The sequence below is a fragment of the Pristiophorus japonicus genome, unplaced genomic scaffold (genome assembly GCF_044704955.1).
Source record: "Pristiophorus japonicus isolate sPriJap1 unplaced genomic scaffold, sPriJap1.hap1 HAP1_SCAFFOLD_340, whole genome shotgun sequence".
NCBI lineage: Eukaryota > Metazoa > Chordata > Chondrichthyes > Pristiophoridae > Pristiophorus > Pristiophorus japonicus.
Window position 1 is genome coordinate 324,217 of NW_027253216.1, and position 19,311 is coordinate 343,527.

The window sequence follows — 19,311 nt, forward strand, 5'->3', positions numbered from 1 at the left end:
TCCAGGACCCACTGAACCTCTGACCCAAGACCCACTGAACCACTGGCTCACAGTCGCACTGACACAATGACCCAGGACCAACTGACCCACTGACCTACTGACCCAAGACCCACTGACCCACTGACCCAGGACCCACTGACCCAGGACCCACTGGTGCCAGAACCCACTGACCCGCTGACCCAGGACACACTGACCCACTGATCCACTGACCAAGGACTCACTGAACCACTGACCCACTGATCCACTGACCCAATGACCCAGGACCAAATGACCCACTGACTCACAGACCCACTGACCCATAACCTACTGACCCAAGACTCAGTGATGCAGGATCCTCTGACCCACTGACCCAGGACCCACTGACCCAGGACCCACTAATCCACTGACCCACTGGCCCAGGCCCCACTGACACAGGAACCACTGACCCAGGAACCACTGACCCACTGACCCTCTGACCCAGGACCCACTGACCCACTGCCCCACTGACCCAATGACCCGGACAAACTGACCCACTGACCGAATGACCCATTGAACCAGGAACCACCGACCTACTGATCCATTGACCAAGGACGCACTGACGCAGGATCCACTGACCTGCGGACTCACTGACCCAGGACCCACTGACCTACTGACTCTCTGATCCAGGACCCACTGAACCTCTGACCCAAGACCCACTGAACCACTGGCTCACAGTCGCACTGACACAATGACCCAGGACCAACTGACCCACTGACCTACTGACCCAAGACCCACTGACCCACTGACCCAGGACCCACTGACCCAGGACCCACTGGTGCCAGAACCCACTGACCCGCTGACCCAGGACACACTGGTGCCAGAACCCACTGACCCGCTGACCCAGGACACACTGACCCACTGATCCACTGACCAAGGACTCACTGAACCACTGACCCACTGATCCACTGACCCAATGACCCAGGACCAAATGACCCACTGACTCACAGACCCACTGACCCATAACCTACTGACCCAAGACTCAGTGATGCAGGATCCTCTGACCCACTGACCCAGGACCCACTGACCAAGGTCCCACTGAGCCAGGCTCCGCTGACCAGGACCCACTGGCCCAGGCCCCACAGACCCAGGAACCACTGACCCAGGAACCACTGACCCACTGACCCTCTGACCCACTGAACCAGGAACCACCGACCTACTGATCCATTGACCAAGGACGCACTGACGCAGGATCCACTGACCTACGGACTCACTGACCCAGGACCCACTGACCTACTGACTCTCTGATCCAGGACCCACTGAACCTCTGACCCAAGACCCACTGAACCACTGGACCACAGACGCACTGACACAATGACCCAGGACCAACTGACCCACTGACCTACTGACTCAAGACCCACTGACCCACTGACCCACTGACCCAGGACCCACTGACCCAGGACCCACTGGTGCCAGAACCCACTGACCCGCTGACCCAGGACACACTGACCCAGGACCCACTGACCCACTGCCCCACTGACCCAATGACCCGGACAAACTGACCCACTGACCCTCTGACCCACTGAACCAGGAACCACCGACCTACTGATCCATTGACCAAGGACGCACTGACGCAGGATCCACTGACCTGCGGACTCACTGACCCAGGACCCACTGACCTACTGACTCTCTGATCCAGGACCCACTGAACCTCTGACCCAAGACCCACTGAACTACTGGCTCACAGTCGCACTGACACAATGACCCAGGACCAACTGACCCACTGACCTACTGACCCAAGACCCACTGACCCACTGACCCACTGACCCAGGACCCACTGACCCAGGACCCACTGGTGCCAGAACCCACTGACTCGCTGACCCAGGACACACTGACCCAGGATCCACTGACCCACGACCCACTGACGCAATGACCCAAAACCCACTGATCCACAGGTCCACTGACCCAGGACCCAATGACTCACTGACTCTCTGACACACGACCCACTGACCCTCTGACCCAGGACCCACTGAACCAATGTTCCACTGACCAAAGACTCACTGAACCACTGACCCACTGACCCACTGAACCAATGACCCAGGACCAAATGACCCACTGACCCACTGATCCACTGACAAAGGACTCACTGAACCAGTGATCCACTGATCCACTGACCCAATGACCCAGGACCAAATGACCCACTGACTCACAGACCCACTGACCCAGGACCCACTGACCCACTGACCCAATGACCCAGGACCCACTGACCCAGGACCCACTGACCAAGGACCCACTGACGCATTGACCCAGGATCCACTGACCCAGGACCCGCTGACCCACTGACCCAGGACCCGCTGACCCTCTGACCCAGGACCCACTGACCCACTGACCCACTGACCCAGGAACCACCGACCCACTGACCCATGGACCAAGGACCCACTGACGCAGGATCCACTGACCTGCGGACCCACTGACCCAGGACCCACTTGACCCTCTGACCCAGGACCCACTGACCCACTGATCCACTGGCCAAGGACCCACTGACCCAATGACCCAGGACCCACTGACCCACTGACCCAGGACCCACTGTCCTGCTGACCCAGGACCCAATGATCCAGGATCGACTGACCCACTGACGAACTGTCCCAGGACCGACTGACCCAGGACCCACTGACCCAGGACCCGCTGACCCTCTGACCCAGGACCCACTGACCCAATGATCCACTGACCAAGGACCCACTGAACCACTGACCCACTCACCCACTAATCCACAGACCCAAGACCCACTGACCCAATGACCCACTGACCCAGGAACCACCGACCCACTGACCCATGGACCAAGGACCCACTGACGCAGGATCCACTGAACTGCGGACCCACTGACCCAGGACCCACTGACCCACTGACCCTCTGACCCAGGGATCCACTAGCCAAGGACCCACTGACCCACTGACCCAATGACCCAGGACCCACTGACCCACTGACCCAAGACCCACTGACCCACTGACCCGCTGACACAGTACGTACTGACCCAGGACGCACTGACACAGGACCCACTGACCCAGGACCCACTGACCCACTGGCTAAGGACCCACTGACCCACTGACCCACTGACCCAATGACCCAGGACCCACTGACCCACTGACCCAAGACCCACTGACCCACTGACCCACTGACCCAGGACCCGCTGACCCAGGACCCGCTGACCCAGGACCCACTGCCCCAGAACCCACTGACCCAGGACCCACTGACCCACTGATCCACTGGCCAAGGACCCACTGACCCACTGATCCACTGACCCAATGACCCAGGACCCACTGACCCACTGACCCAAGACCCACTGACCCACTGACCCGCTGACCCACGACCCACTGGCCCAATGAGTCAGTCACCGAATGACCAACTCATCCAGAATCCACTGACCCACTAATCCACGGACCCACTGATCAACTGACCCAGGACACACTGACCCAGGACCCACTGACCCAGGACCCACTGACGCAGGAACTACTGACCACTGACACAATGCCCCAGGACACACTGACCCAGGATCCACTGACCCACTGAGCAACTGACCCAGGACCCGCAGAGCAACTGACCCACTGATCCACTGACCAATGACCCACTGAACCACTGACCTACTGACCCACTGACCCACTAACCCACTGAACCAGGAACCACTGGGGCACAGATCCAGGACCCACTGACCAAGGACCCACTGACGCAGGACCCACTGACCCACTGACCCAGGAATCACTGACCAAGGACCCACTGACGCAGGATCCACTGACCCATTGACCCACTGACCAATTGGCCCCGTGACCCAGGACCCACCAACCGCGGACCCTCTCACTGAGGACCCACCGACCCAGGACCCACCGACCCAGAATCCAGTGAGCCATTGACCCACTGAGCCAGCATCCACTGACCGACTGGACCCGTGACCCAGGACCCACTGACCGAGAACCCACCAACCCAGGACCCACGAACCCAGGACACACTGACCCCAGGACCTACTGACCCACTGAGCAACTGACCCAGGGCCCACTGAGCCAGGGCCCACTGACCCACTGACACCCTGACCCAGGATATACTAACCCACTGACCCACTGACCGAGGACCCAAAGACCCACTGACCGAATGACCCACTGAGCCACTGACCCAGGACCCGCAGACCCACTGACGAACTGTCCCAGGACCCACTGACCCAGGACCCACTGACCCACTGACCCAGGACCCGTTGACCCACTGACCCAGGACCCGCTGACCCTCTGACCCAGGACCCACTGACCCACTGATCCACTGACCAAGGACCCACTGAACCACTGACCCAGGAATCACTGACCAAGGACCCACTGACACAGGATCCACTGACCCATTGACCCACTGACCAATTGGCCCCGTGACCCAGGACCCACCAACCGCGGACCTTCTCACTGAGGACCCACCGACCCAGGACCCACCGACCCAGAATCCACTGAGCCATTGACCCACTGAGCCAGGATCCACTGACCGACTGGACCCGTGACCCAGGACCCACGAACCCAGTACACACTGACCCAGGACCTACTGACCCACTGAGCAACTGACCCAGGGACCACTGAGCCAGGGCCCACTGACCCCCTGACCCAGGATACACTAACCCACTGACCCACTGACCCAGGACCCGCAGACCCACTGAGCCACTGACCCACTGACGAACTGTCCCAGGACCCACTGACCCAGGACCCGCTGACCCACTGACTCAGTACCCGCTGACCCATTGACCCAGGACCCGCTGACCCTCTGACCCAGGGCCCACTGACCCACTGATCCACTGACCAAGGACCCACTGAACCACTGACCCACTCACCCAATAATCCACAGACCCAAGACCCACTGACCCACTGACCCATGGACCAAGGACCCACTGACGCAGGATCCACTGACCTGCGGACCCACTGACCCACTGACCCTCTGACCCAGGACCCACTGACCCACTGATCCACTGGCCAAGGACCCACTGACCCACTGACCCACTGACCCAATGACCCAGGACCCACTGACCCACTGACCCAGGACCCACTGTCCTGCTGACCCAGGACCCAATGATCGAGGATCGACTGACCCACTGACGAACTGTCCCAGGACCCACTGACCCAGGACCCACTGACCCAGGACCCGCTGAACCTCTGACCCAGGACCCACTGACCCAATGATCCACTGACCAAGGACCCACTGAACCACTGACCCACTCACCCACTAATCCACAGACCCAAGACCCACTGACCCAATGACCCACTGACCCAGGAACCACCGACCCACTGACCCATGGACCAAGGACCCACTGACGCAGGATCCACTGACCTGCGGACCCACTGACCCAGGACCCACTGACCCACTGACCCTCTGACCCAGGACCCACTGACCCACTGATCCACTAGCCAAGGACCCACTGACCCACTGACCCACTGACCCAATGACCCAGGACCCACTGACCCACTGACCCAAGACCCACTGTCCCACTGACCCGCTGACACAGTACGTACTGACCCAGGACGCACTGACGCAGGACCCACTGACCCAGGACCCACTGACCCACTGATCCACTGGCTAAGGACCCACTGACCCACTGATCCACTGGCTAAGGACCCACTGACCCACTGACCCAACGACCCAGGACCCACTGACCCACTGACCCAAGACCCACTGACCCACTGACCCAGGACCCACTGACCCAGGACCCGCTGACCCAGGACCCGCTGACCCAGGACCCACTGCCCCAGAACCCACTGACCCAGGACCCACTGACCCACTGATCCACTGGCCAAGGACCCACTGACCCACTGATCCACTGACCCAATGACCCAGGACCCACTGACCCACTGACCCAAGACCCACTGACCCACTGACCCACTGACCCACTGACCCAGGACCCGCTGACCCAGGACCCGCTGACCCAGGACCCACTGCCCCAGAACCCACTGACCCAGGACCCACTGACCCACTGATCCACTGGCCAAGGACCCACTGACCCACTGATCCACTGACCCAATGACCCAGGACCCACTGACCCACTGACCCAAGACCCACTGACCCACTGACCCGCTGACCCACGACCCACTGGCCCAATGAGCCACTCACCGAATGACCAACTCATCCAGAATCCACTGACCCACTAATCCACGGACCCACTGATCAACTGACCCAGGACCCACTGACCCAGGACCCACTGACCCAGGACCCACTGACGCAGGAACTACTGACCACTGACACAATGCCCCAGGACACACTGACCCAGGATCCACTGACCCACTGAGCAACTGACCCAGGACCCGCTGAGCAACTGACCCACTGATCCACTGACCAATGACCCACTGAACCACTGACCTACTGACCCACTGACCCACTAACCCACTGAACCTGGACCCACTGGGGCACAGACCCAGGACCCACTGACCAAGGACCCACTGACGCAGGACCCACTGACCCACTGAGCCAGCATCCACTGACCGACTGGACCCAGGACCCACTGACCGAGAACCCACCAACCCAGGACCCACGAACCCAGGACACACTGACCCCAGGACCTACTGACCCACTGAGCAACTGACCCAGGGCCCACTGAGCCAGGGCCCACTAACCCACTGACCCACTGACCCACTGACACCCTGACCCAGGATATACTAACCCACTGACCCACTCACCGAGGACCCAATGACCCACTGACCGAATGACCCACTGAGCCATTGACCCAGGACCCGCAGACCCACTGACGAACTGTCCCAGGACCCACTGACCCAGGACCCACTGACCCACTGACCCAGGACCCGCTGACCCACTGACCCAGGACCCGCTGACCCTCTGACCCAGGACCCACTGACCCACTGACCAAGGACCCACTGAACCACTGACCCACTCACCCACTAATCCACAGACCCAAGACCCACTGACCCACTGACCCAGGAACCACCGATCCACTGACCCATGGACCAAGGACCCACTGACGCAGGATCCACTGACCTGCGGACCCACTGACCCAGGACCCACTGACCCACTGACCCTCTGACCCAGGACCCACTGACCCAGGACCCACTGATCCACTGATCCACTGGCCAAGGACCCACTGACCCACTGACCCAATGACCCAGGACCCACTGACCCACTGACCCAGGACCCACTGACCTGCTGACCCAGGACCCAATGATCCAGGATCCACTGACCCACTGACGAACAGTCCCAGGACCCACTGACCCAGGACCCACTGACCCACTGATCCACTGACCTTGGACACACTGACGCAGGACCCACTGACCCACTGACCCAGGAATCACTGACCAAGAACCCACTGACGCAGGATCCACTGACCCATTGACCCACTGACCCACTGGCTCCGTGTCCCAGGGACCCACCGACTGAGGACCCTCTGACTGTGGACCCACCGACCCAGGACCCACCGACCCAGGACCCACTGAGCTATTGACCCACTGAGCCATGACCCACTGACCGACTGGACCCAGGACCCACTGACCGAGGACCCACCGACCCAGGACCTACTGACCCACTGACCCACTGACCCGCTGACACAGTACGTACTGACCCAGGATGCACTGACGCAGGACCCACTGACCCAGGACCCACTGACCCACTGACCCTCTGACCCAGGACCCATTGACCCACTGATATACTGGCCAAGGACCCACTGACCCACTGACCCACTGACCCAATGACCCAGGACCCACTGACCCAAGACCCACTGGCCAAGGACCCACTGACCCACTGACCCAATGACCCAGGACCCACTGACCCACTGACCCAGGACCCACTGTCCTGCTGACCCAGGACCCAATGATCCAGGATCCACTGACCCACTGACGAACTGTCCCAGGACCCACTGACCCAGGACCCACTGACGCATTGACCCAGGACCCGCTGACCCACTGACCCACTGATCCACTGGCCAAGGACCCACTGACCCACTGATCCACTGACCAAGGACCCACTGAACCACTGACCCACTCACCCACTAATCCACAGACCCAAGACCCACTGACCCATGGACCAAGGACCCACTGACGCAGGATCCACTGACCTGCGGACCCACTGACCCAGGACCCACTGACCCACTGACCTTCTGACCCAGGACCCACTGACCCACTGACCCACTGACCCAATGACCCAGGACCCACTGACCCAATGACCCAGGACCCACTGACCCAAGACCCACTGACCCACTGACCCGCTGACCCACGACCCACTGGCCCAATGAGCCACTCACCGAATGACCGACTCATCGAGAATCCATTGACCCACTGATCCACTGACCCAGGACCCGCTGACCCAGGACCCGCTGACCCAGGACCCACTGCCCCAGAAGCCACTGACCAAGAACCCACTGACCCGCTGAGCAACTGACCCACTGATCCACTACCAATGACCCACAGAACCACTGACCTACTGACCCACTGACCCACTAACCCACTTGACCAAGGACCCACTGACGCAGGACACACTGACCCACTGACCCAGGAATCACTGACCAAGGACCCACTGACGCTGGATCCACTGACCCATTGACCCACTGACCCACTGGCTCCGTGTCCCAGGGACCCACCGACCGAGGACCCTCCGACTGAGGACCCACCGACCCAGGACCCACTGAGCCATTGACCCACTGAGCCAGGACCCACCGACCGACTGGACCCAGGACCCACTGACCGAGGACCCACCGACCCAAAACCCACTGACCAATGACATACTGACACATTGACCCAGGATCCACTGACCCACATACCCAGCACCCATTGAACCACTGACCCAGGACCCACTGACCCAGGACCTACTGACCCACTGACCCACTGACCCGCTGACACAGTACGTACTGACCCAGGATGCACTGACGCAGGACCCACTGACCCAGCACCCACTGACCCACTGACCCTCTGACCCAGGACCCACTGACCCACTGATCCAATGACCCAGGACCCGCTGACCCAGGACCCGCTGACCCAGGACCCACTGCCCCAGAACCCACTGACCCAGAACCCACTGACCCACTGAGCAACTGACCCAGGACCCGCTGAGCAACTGACCCACTGATCCACTGACCAATGACCCACTAAACCACTGACCTACTGACCCACTGACCCACTAACCCACTTGACCAAGGACCCACTGACCCACTGACGCAGGAATCACTGACCAAGGACCCACTGACGCTGGATCCAGTGACCCATTGACCCACTGACCCACTGGCTCCGTGTCCCAGGGACCCACCGACCGAGGACCCTCCGACTGAGAATCCACCGACCCAGGACCCACCGACCCAGGACCCACTGAGCCATTGACCCACTGAGCCAGGACCCACTGACCGACTGGACTCAGGATCCACTGACCGAGGACCCACCGACCCAAAACCCACTGACCAATTACATACTGACACATTGACCCAGGATCCACTGACCCACATACCCAGCACCCATTGAACCACTGACCCAGGACCCACTGACCCAGGACCTACTGACCCACTGACCCACTGACCCACTGACACAGTACGTACTGACCCAGGATGCACTGACGCAGGACCCACTGACCCAGCACCCACTGACCCACTGACCCTCTGACCCAGGACCCACTGATGCACTGGCCAAGGACCCACTGACCCACTGACCCAATGACCCAGGACCCACTGACCCACTGACCCAAGACCCACTGACCCACTGACCCACTGACCCGCTGACCCACGACCCACTGGCCCAATGAGCCACTCACCGAATGACTGACTCATCCAGAATCCACTGACCCACTGATCCACTGACCCAGGACCCGCTGACCCAGGACCCACTGACCCACTAACCCACTGAACCAGGACCCACTGGGGCACTGACCCAGGACCCACTGACCAAGGACCCACTGACGCAGGACCCACTGACCCACTGACCCAGGAATCACTGACCAAGGACCCACTGACCCAGGAATCACTGACCCACTGACCCCCTGACGCAGGATCCACTGACCCATTGACCCACTGACCCACTGGCTCCGTGTCCCAGGACCTACCGACTGAGGACCCTCCGACTGAGGACCCACCGACCCAGGACCCACCGACCCAGGACCCACTGAGCCAGGACCCACTGAGCCAGGACCCACCGACCGACTGGACCCAGGACCCACTGACCGAGGACCCACCGACCCAAAACCCTCTGACCAATGACATACTGACACATTGAACCAGGATCCACTGACCCACATATCCAGCACCCACTGAACCACTGACCCAGGACCCACTGACCCAGGACCTACTGACCCACTGACCCATTGACCCGCTGACACAGTACGTACTGACCCAGGACCCACTGAGCCACTGAGCCACTGACCTGCTGACCCACTGACTAACTGACCCAGGACCCACTGACCCAGGGCCCACTGACCCAGGACTCACTGACCCATGACCCATTGACCCAGGTCACGTTGACCCAGGACCCACTGACCCACTGACGCAGGATCCACTGACCCACTGAACTGCTGACCCACTGACCCAGGACCCACTGACCCAGGACCAACTGAACAAGGACCCACTGAACCACTGACCCACTGGCCCAGGAACCACTGACCCAGCACTCAATGACCCATGGAGCCAAGACCCATTGACCCACTGACCCACTGACCCAGGACCCACTGACCCACTGACACAATGACCTGCTGACCCAGGACCCAGTGACCCACTGACCTAATGACCCACTGACCCAGTGATAAACTGACTGAAAGATCCACTGACCGAATGACCCACTGACCCAGGTCACGTTGACCCAGGACCCACTGACCCACTGACCTATTGATCCACTGAGCAACTGACCCAGGACTCGCTGACCCAGGATCCACTGACCCACAGACCCACTGACCGAGGACCCACTGACCAGCACTCACTGACCCACTGATCAACAGTTCCACTGATCCACTGACCCTTGACCCCATGATCCACTGACCCACGGACCCAGGACACACTGACCCACTGACCCAGGACCCACTGACCCAGGACCCACTGACCCAGGACCCACTGACCCAGAACACACATTGACCCAGGACCCACTGACCCAACTGACGCAGGATCCACTGACCCGCTGATCCACTGACCCAGCATCCACTGACCACTGACCCATTGACCCAGGTCACGTTGACCCAGGACCCACTGACCCACTGACCCAAGACCCACTGACCCACTGACCCACTGACCCGCTGACCCACGACCCACTGGCCCAATGAGCCACTCACCGAATGACTGACTCATCCAGAATCCACTGACCCACTGATCCAATGACCCAGGACCCGCTGACCCAGGACCCGCTGACCCACTAACCCACTGAACCAGGACCCACTGGGGCACTGACCCAGGACCCACTGACCAAGGACCCACTGACGCAGGACCCACTGACCCACTGACCCAGGAATCACTGACCAAGGACCCACTGAGCCAGGACCCACTGATCCACTGACCCACTGACCCCCTGACGCAGGATCCACTGACCCATTGACCCACTGACCCACTGGCTCCGTGTCCCAGGACCCACCGACCGAGGACCCTCCGACTGAGGACCCACCGACCCAGGACCCACCGACCCAGGACCCACTGAGCCATTGACCCACTGAGCCAGGACCCACCGACCGACTGGACCCAGGACCCACTGACCGAGGACCCACCGACCCAAAACCCTCTGACCAATGACATACTGACACATTGAACCAGGATCCACTGACCCACATACCCAGCACCCACTGAACCACTGACCCAGGACCCACTGACCCAGGACCTACTGACCCACTGACCCATTGACCCGCTGACACAGTACGTACTGACCCAGGACCCACTGAGCCACTGAGCCACTGACCTGCTGACCCACTGACTAACTGACCCAGGACCCACTGACCCAGGGCCCACTGACCCAGGACTCACTGACCCATGACCCATTGACCCAGGTCACGTTGACCCAGGACCCACTGACCCACTGACGCAGGATCCACTGACCCACTGAACTGCTGACCCACTGACCCAGGACCCACTGACCCAGGACCAACTGAACAAGGACCCACTGAACCACTGACCCACTGGCCCAGGAACCACTGACCCAGCACTCAATGACCCATGGAGCCAAGACCCATTGACCCACTGACCCACTGACCCAGGACCCACTGACCCACTGACACAATGACCTGCCGACCCAGGACCCAGTGACCCACTGACCTAATGACCCACTGACCCAGTGATAAACTGACTGAAAGATCCACTGACCGAATGACCCACTGACCCAGGACCCACTGACCCACTGACCTATTGATCCACTGAGCAACTGACCCAGGACCCGCTGACCCAGGATCCACTGACCCACAGACCCACTGACCGAGGACCCACTGACCAGCACTCACTGACCCACTGATCAACAGTTCCACTGATCCACTGACCCTTGACCCCATGATCCACTGACCCTTGACCCCATGATCCACTGACCCACGGACCCAGGACACACTGACCCACTGACCCAGGACCCACTGACCCAGGACCCACTGACCCAGGACCCACTGACCCAGAACACACATTGACCCAGGACCCACTGACCCAACTGACGCATGATCCACTGACCCGCTGATCCACTGACCCAGCATCCACTGACCACTGACCCACTGAACAAGGGCCCACTGAACCACTGACCCACTGACCCACTGACCCAGGACCCACTGATCCACTGTTCCAATGATCCACTGTGCCACGGCCCAAACCCACTGACCAATTGAACCCCTGAACCCTGACCCAGGACTGACTGACCCACTGAACCAATGACCCACTGATCTGCTGACCCGCTGACCCACTGACCCAGGACCCACTGACCCACTGACCCTCTGACCCAGGACCCACTGACCCACTGACCCAGGACCCACTGACCCAGTACCCACTGACCCAGGACCCACTGACTCACTGAACCAATGACCCCATGACCCAGGGCCCACTGACCTACTTATCCAAGACCCATTGACCCACAGACCCACTGACCCACAGAGCCAATGACTCACTGACCGAATGACCGACTGACGCAGAACCCACTGACGCACTGACCCACGACGCACTGACACAGGACCCACGGACTCACTGATCAACTGACCCAGGACCCGCTGACCCACTGACCCAGGACCCACTGACATAGGACCCACTGACCCACTGAGCAACTGACCCAGGGCCCACTGACCCACTGACCCAGGACCCAATGACCCACAGACGCACTGAACCACTGACCCAGGACCCAATGATCCACTAACCGAATGACCCACTGAGCCACTGAGCCACTGACCCAATGATCCACTGACCCAAGACCCACTGACCCACTGACCCGCTGACCCACGACCCACTGGCCCAATGAGCCACTCACCGAATGACTGACTCATCCAGAATCCACTCACCCACTGATCCACTGACCCACGAACCGCTGACCCAGGACGCGCTGACCCAGGACCCACTGCCCCAGAACCCACTGACCCAGAACCCACTGACCCACTGAGCAACTGACCCAGGACCCGCTGAGCAACTGACCCACTGATCCACTGACCAATGACCCACTGAACCACTGACCTACTGACCCACTGACCCACTAACCCACTGACCAAGGACCCACTGACGCAGGACCCACTGACCCACTGACCCAGGAATCACTGACCAAGGACCCACTGACGCAGGATCCACTGACCCATTGACCCACTGACCCACTGGCTCCATGTCCCAGGGACCCACCGACCGAGGACCCTCCGACTGAGGACCCACCGACCCAGGACCCACCGACCCAGGACCCACTGAGCCATTGACCCACTGAGCCAGGACCCAATGACCGACTGGACCCAGGACCCACTGACCGAGGACCCACCGACCCAAAACCCACTGACCAATGACATACTGACACATTGACCCAGGATCCACTGACCCACATACCCAGCACCCATTGAACCACTGACCCAGGACCCACTGACCCAGGACCGACTGACCCACTGACCCACTGACCCGCTGATACAGTACGTACTGACCCAGGATGCACTGACGCAGGACCCACTGACCCAGGACCCACTGACCCTCTGACCCAGGACCCACTGACCCAATGACCCAGGACCCACTGACCCACTGACCCAAGACCCACTGACCCACTGACCCACTGACCCGCTGACCCAGAACCCACTGAACCAGGACCCACTGGGGCACTGACCCAGGACCCACTGACCAAGGACCCACTGACGCAGGACCCACTGACCCACTGACCCAGGAATCACTGACCAAGGACCCACTGACACAGGATCCACTGACCCATTGACCCACTGACCCACTGGCTCCGTGACCCAGGACCCACCGACCGAGGACCCTCCGACTGAGGACCCACCAACCCAGGACCCACCGACCCAGGACCCACTGAGCCATTGACCCACTGAGCCAGGACCCACCGACCGACTGGACCCAGGACCCACTGACCGAGGACCCACTGACCCAAAACCCACTGACCAATGACATACTGACACATTGACCCAGGATCCACTGACACACATACCCAGCACCCACTGAACCACTGACCCAGGACCCACTGACCCAGGACATACTGACCCACTGACCCACTGACCCACTGACACAGTACGTACTGACCCAGGACGCACTGACGCAGGACCCACTGACCCACTGACCTACTGACCCACTGACCCACTGTTCCACTGACCCACTGACACAATGCCCCACCGACCTAGAAACCAGTGACCCAGAAGCCACTGACCAAGAACCCACTGACCCACTGAGCAACTGACCCAGGACCGGCTGAGCAACTGACCCACTGATCCACTGACCAATGACCCACTGAACCACTGACCCACTAACCCACTTGACCAAGGACCCACTGACGCAGGACCCACTGACCCACTGACGCAGGAATCACTGACCAAGGACCCACTGACGCAGGATCCACTGACCCATTGACCCACTGACCCACTGGCTCCGTGTCCCAGGGACCCACCGACCGAGGACGCTCCGACTGAGGACCCACCGACCCAGGACCCACCGACCCAGGACCCACTGAGCCATTGACCCACTGAGCCAGGACCCACCGACCGACTGGACCCAGGATCCACTGACCGAGGACCCACCGACCCAGGACCCACCGACCCAGGACCCACTGAGCCATTGACCCACTGAGCCAGGACCCACCGACCGACTGGACCCAGGATCCACTGACCGAGGACCCACCGACCCAGGACCCACTGAGCCATTGACCCACTGAGCCAGGACCCACCGACCGACTGGACCCAGGACCCACTGACCGAGGACCCACCGACCCAGGACCCACTGAGCCATTGACCCACTGAGCCAGGACCCAATGACCGACTGGACTCAGGATCCACTGACCGAGGACCCACCGACCCAAAACCCACTGACCAATGACATACTGACACATTGACCCAGGATCCACTGACCCACATACCCAGCACCCATTGAACCACTGACCAAGGACCCACTGACCCAGGACCTACTGACCCACTGACCCACTGACCCGCTGACACAGTACGTACTAACCCAGGATGCACTGACGCAGGACCCACTGACCCAGCACCCACTGACCCACTGACCCTCTGACCCAGGACCCACTGACCCACTGATCCACTGGCCAAGGACCCACTGACCCACTGACCCAGGACCCACTGACCCACTGACCCAAGACCCACTGACCCACTGACCCACTGACCCGCTGACCCACGACCCACTGGCCCAATGAGCCACTCACTGAATGACTGACTCATCCAGAATCCACTGACCCACTGATCCAATGACCCAGGACCCGCTGACCCAGGACCCGCTGACCCAGGACCCACTGCCCCAGAACCCACTGACCCAGGACCCACTGCCCCAGAACCCACTGCCCCAGAACCCACTGACCCAGAACCCACTGACCCACTGAGCAACTGACCCAGGACCCGCTGAACAACTGACCCACTGATCCACTGACCAATGACCCACTGAACCACTGACCTACTGACCCACTGACCCACTAACCCACTGAACCAGGACCCACTGGGGCACTGACCCAGGACCCACTGACCAAGGACCCACTGACGCAGGACCCACTGACCCACTGACCCAGGAATCACTGACCAAGGACCCACCGACACAGGATCCACTGACCCATTGACCCACTGACCCACTGGCTCCGTGTCCCAGGACCCACCGACCGAGGACCCACTGAGCCATTGACCCACTGAGCCAGGACCCACCGACCCAGGACCCACTGAGCCATTGACCCACTGAGCCAGGACCCACCGACCGACTGGACCCAGGACCCACTGACCGAGGACCCACCGACCCAAAACCCTCTGACCAATGACATACTGACACATTGACCCAGGATCCACTGACCCACTGACCCACTGACCCGCTGACACAGTACGTACTGACCCAGGACCCACTGAGCCACTGAGCCACTGACCTGCTGACCCACTGACTAACTGACCCAGGGCCCACTGACCCAGGGCCCACTGACCCAGGACTCACTGACCCATGACCCATTGACCCAGGTCACGTTGACCCAGGACCCACTGACCCACTGACGCAGGATCAACTGAACAAGGACCCACTGAACCACTGACCCACTGGCCCAGGAACCACTGACCCAGCACTCAATGACCCATGCAGCCAAGACCCATTGACCCACTGACCCACTGACCCAGGACCCACTGACCCATTGACACAATGACCTGCTGACCCAGTGATAAACTGACTGAATGACCCACTGACCGAATGACCCACTGACCCAGGACCCACTGACCCACTGACCTATTGATCCAGTGAGCAACTGACCCAGAACCCGCTGACCCAGGATCCACTGACCCACTGACCCACTGACCGAGGACCCACTGACCAGCACTCACTGACCCAGGACCCACTGACCTAGGACCCAATGTTCCAGGATCTACTGACCCACTGACCCAGAGCAACTGACCCACTGATCAACAGTTCCACTGATCCTCTGACCCTCGACCCCATGATCCACTGACCCACAGAGCCAATGACTCACTGACCGAATGACCGACTGATGCAGAACCCACTAACGCACTGACCCACGACGCACTGACACAGGACCCACGGACCCACTGATCAATTGACCCAGGACCCGCTGACCCACTGACCCAGGACCCACTGACACAAGACCCACTGACCCACTGAGCAACTGACCCAGGGTCCACTGACCCAGGACCCAATGACCCACAGACGCACTGAACCACTGACCCAGGACCCAATGATCCACTGACCGAATGATCCACTGAGCCACTGAGCCACTGACCCAATGATCCACTGACCCAGGACCCACTGATCCACTGTTCCAATGATCCACTGTACCACGGCCCAGTCCCACTGACCCATTGAACCCCTGACCCCCTGACCCAGGACTGACTGACCCACTGAACCAATGACCCACTGATCTGCTGACCCGCTGACCCACTGACCCAGGACCCACTGACCCACTGACCCTCTGACCCAGGACCCACTGACCCACTGACCCACTGACCCAGGACCCACTGACTCGGTACCCACTGACCCTCTGACCCAGGACCCAGTGACCCACTGACCCAGGACCCACTGACTCACTGAACCAATGAGTCAATGACCCAATGACCCAGGGCCCACTGACCTACTTATACAAGACCCATTGACCCACAGACCCACTGACCCACTCAGCCAATGACTCACTGACCGAATGACCGACTGACGCAGAAGCCACTGACGCACTGACCCACGACGCACTGACACAGGACCCACGGACTCACTGATCAACTGACACAGGATCCACTGACACAGGACACACTGACCCACTGAGCAACTGACCCAGGGCCCACTGAGCCAGGACCCACTGACACAGGACACACTGACCCCCTGACCCAGGATACACTGACCCACTGACCCACTGACCCAGGGCCCACTAACCCACTGACCCAGGACCCAATGACCCACAGACGCACTGAACCACTGACCCAGGACCCAATGATTCACTAACCGAATGACCCACTGAGCCACTGACCCAATGATCCACTGACCCAGGACCCACTGACCCTCTGACCCAGGATCCACTGACCCACTGACGCAGGACCCACTGACCCAGGATCCATTGACCTGCTGATGCAGGACCCACTGACCTACTGATCCACTGAGCCGGGACCCGCTAACCCAGGACCATTGACCCAGGACCCGCCAACCCAGGACCCACTGACCCAGGACCCACTGACCTGCTGACCCAGGACCCAATGATCCAGGATCCACTGACCCACTGACGAACTGTCCCAGGACCCACTGACCCAGGGCCCACTGACCCAGGACCCTCTGACCCAGGACCCTCTGACCCAGGACCCACTGACCCACTGATCCACTGGCCAAGGACCCACTGACCCACTGACCCAAGACCCACTGACCCACTGACCCAAGACCCACTGGCCCAATGAGCCACTCACCGAATGACCGACTCATCCAGAATCCACTGACCCACTGATCCACTGACCCAGGACCCGCTGACCCAGGACCCACTGCCCCAGAACCCACTGCCCCAGAACCCACTGACCCAGGACCCACTGAGCAACTGACCCACTGATCCACTGACCAATGATCCACTGAACCACTGACCGACTGACCCACTGACCCACTATCCCACTGAACCAGGACCCACTGGGGCACTGACCCAGGACCCACTGACCAAGGACCCACTGACGCAGGACCCACTGACCCACTGACCCAGGAATCACTGACGCAGGATCCACTGACCCATTGACCCACTGACCCACTGGCCCCGTGACCCAGGACCCACCGACCAAGGACCCTCTGACTGAGGACCCACCGACCCAGGACCCACCGACCCAGGACCCACTGAGCCATTGACCCACTGAGCCAGGACCCACTGACCGACTGGACCCAGGACCCACTGACCGAGGACCCACCGACCCAGGACCTACTGACCCACTGACCCACTGACCCACTGACCGAGGACCCACTGACCAGCACTCACTAACCTAGGACCCACTGACCAAGGACCCAATGTTGCAGGATCTACTGACCTACAGAGCAACTGACCCACTGATCAACAGTTCCACTGATCCACTGACCCTCGACCCCATGATCCACTGACCCACGGACCCAGGACACACTGACCCACTGACCCAGAACCCACATTGACCCAGGGACCACTGACCCAACTGACGCAGGATCCACTGATCCGCTGATCCACTGACCCACTGACCCAGGACCCACTGATCCACTGTTCCAATGACCCACTGTACCACGGCCCAGACCCACTGACCCATTGAACCCCTGACCCCCTGACCCAGGAC

The 19,311-nt window shown here is 60.6% G+C and overlaps 1 protein-coding gene across 7 annotated transcripts in view; it reads left to right on the forward strand.

Annotated features, from left to right (window-relative positions):
* The window catches only part of LOC139250046 (steroid hormone receptor ERR2-like), a 294,985-nt gene that overhangs the window by 196,080 nt on the left and 79,594 nt on the right, over positions 1–19,311 (forward strand). The gene's annotated exons all lie outside the window — the stretch shown is intronic.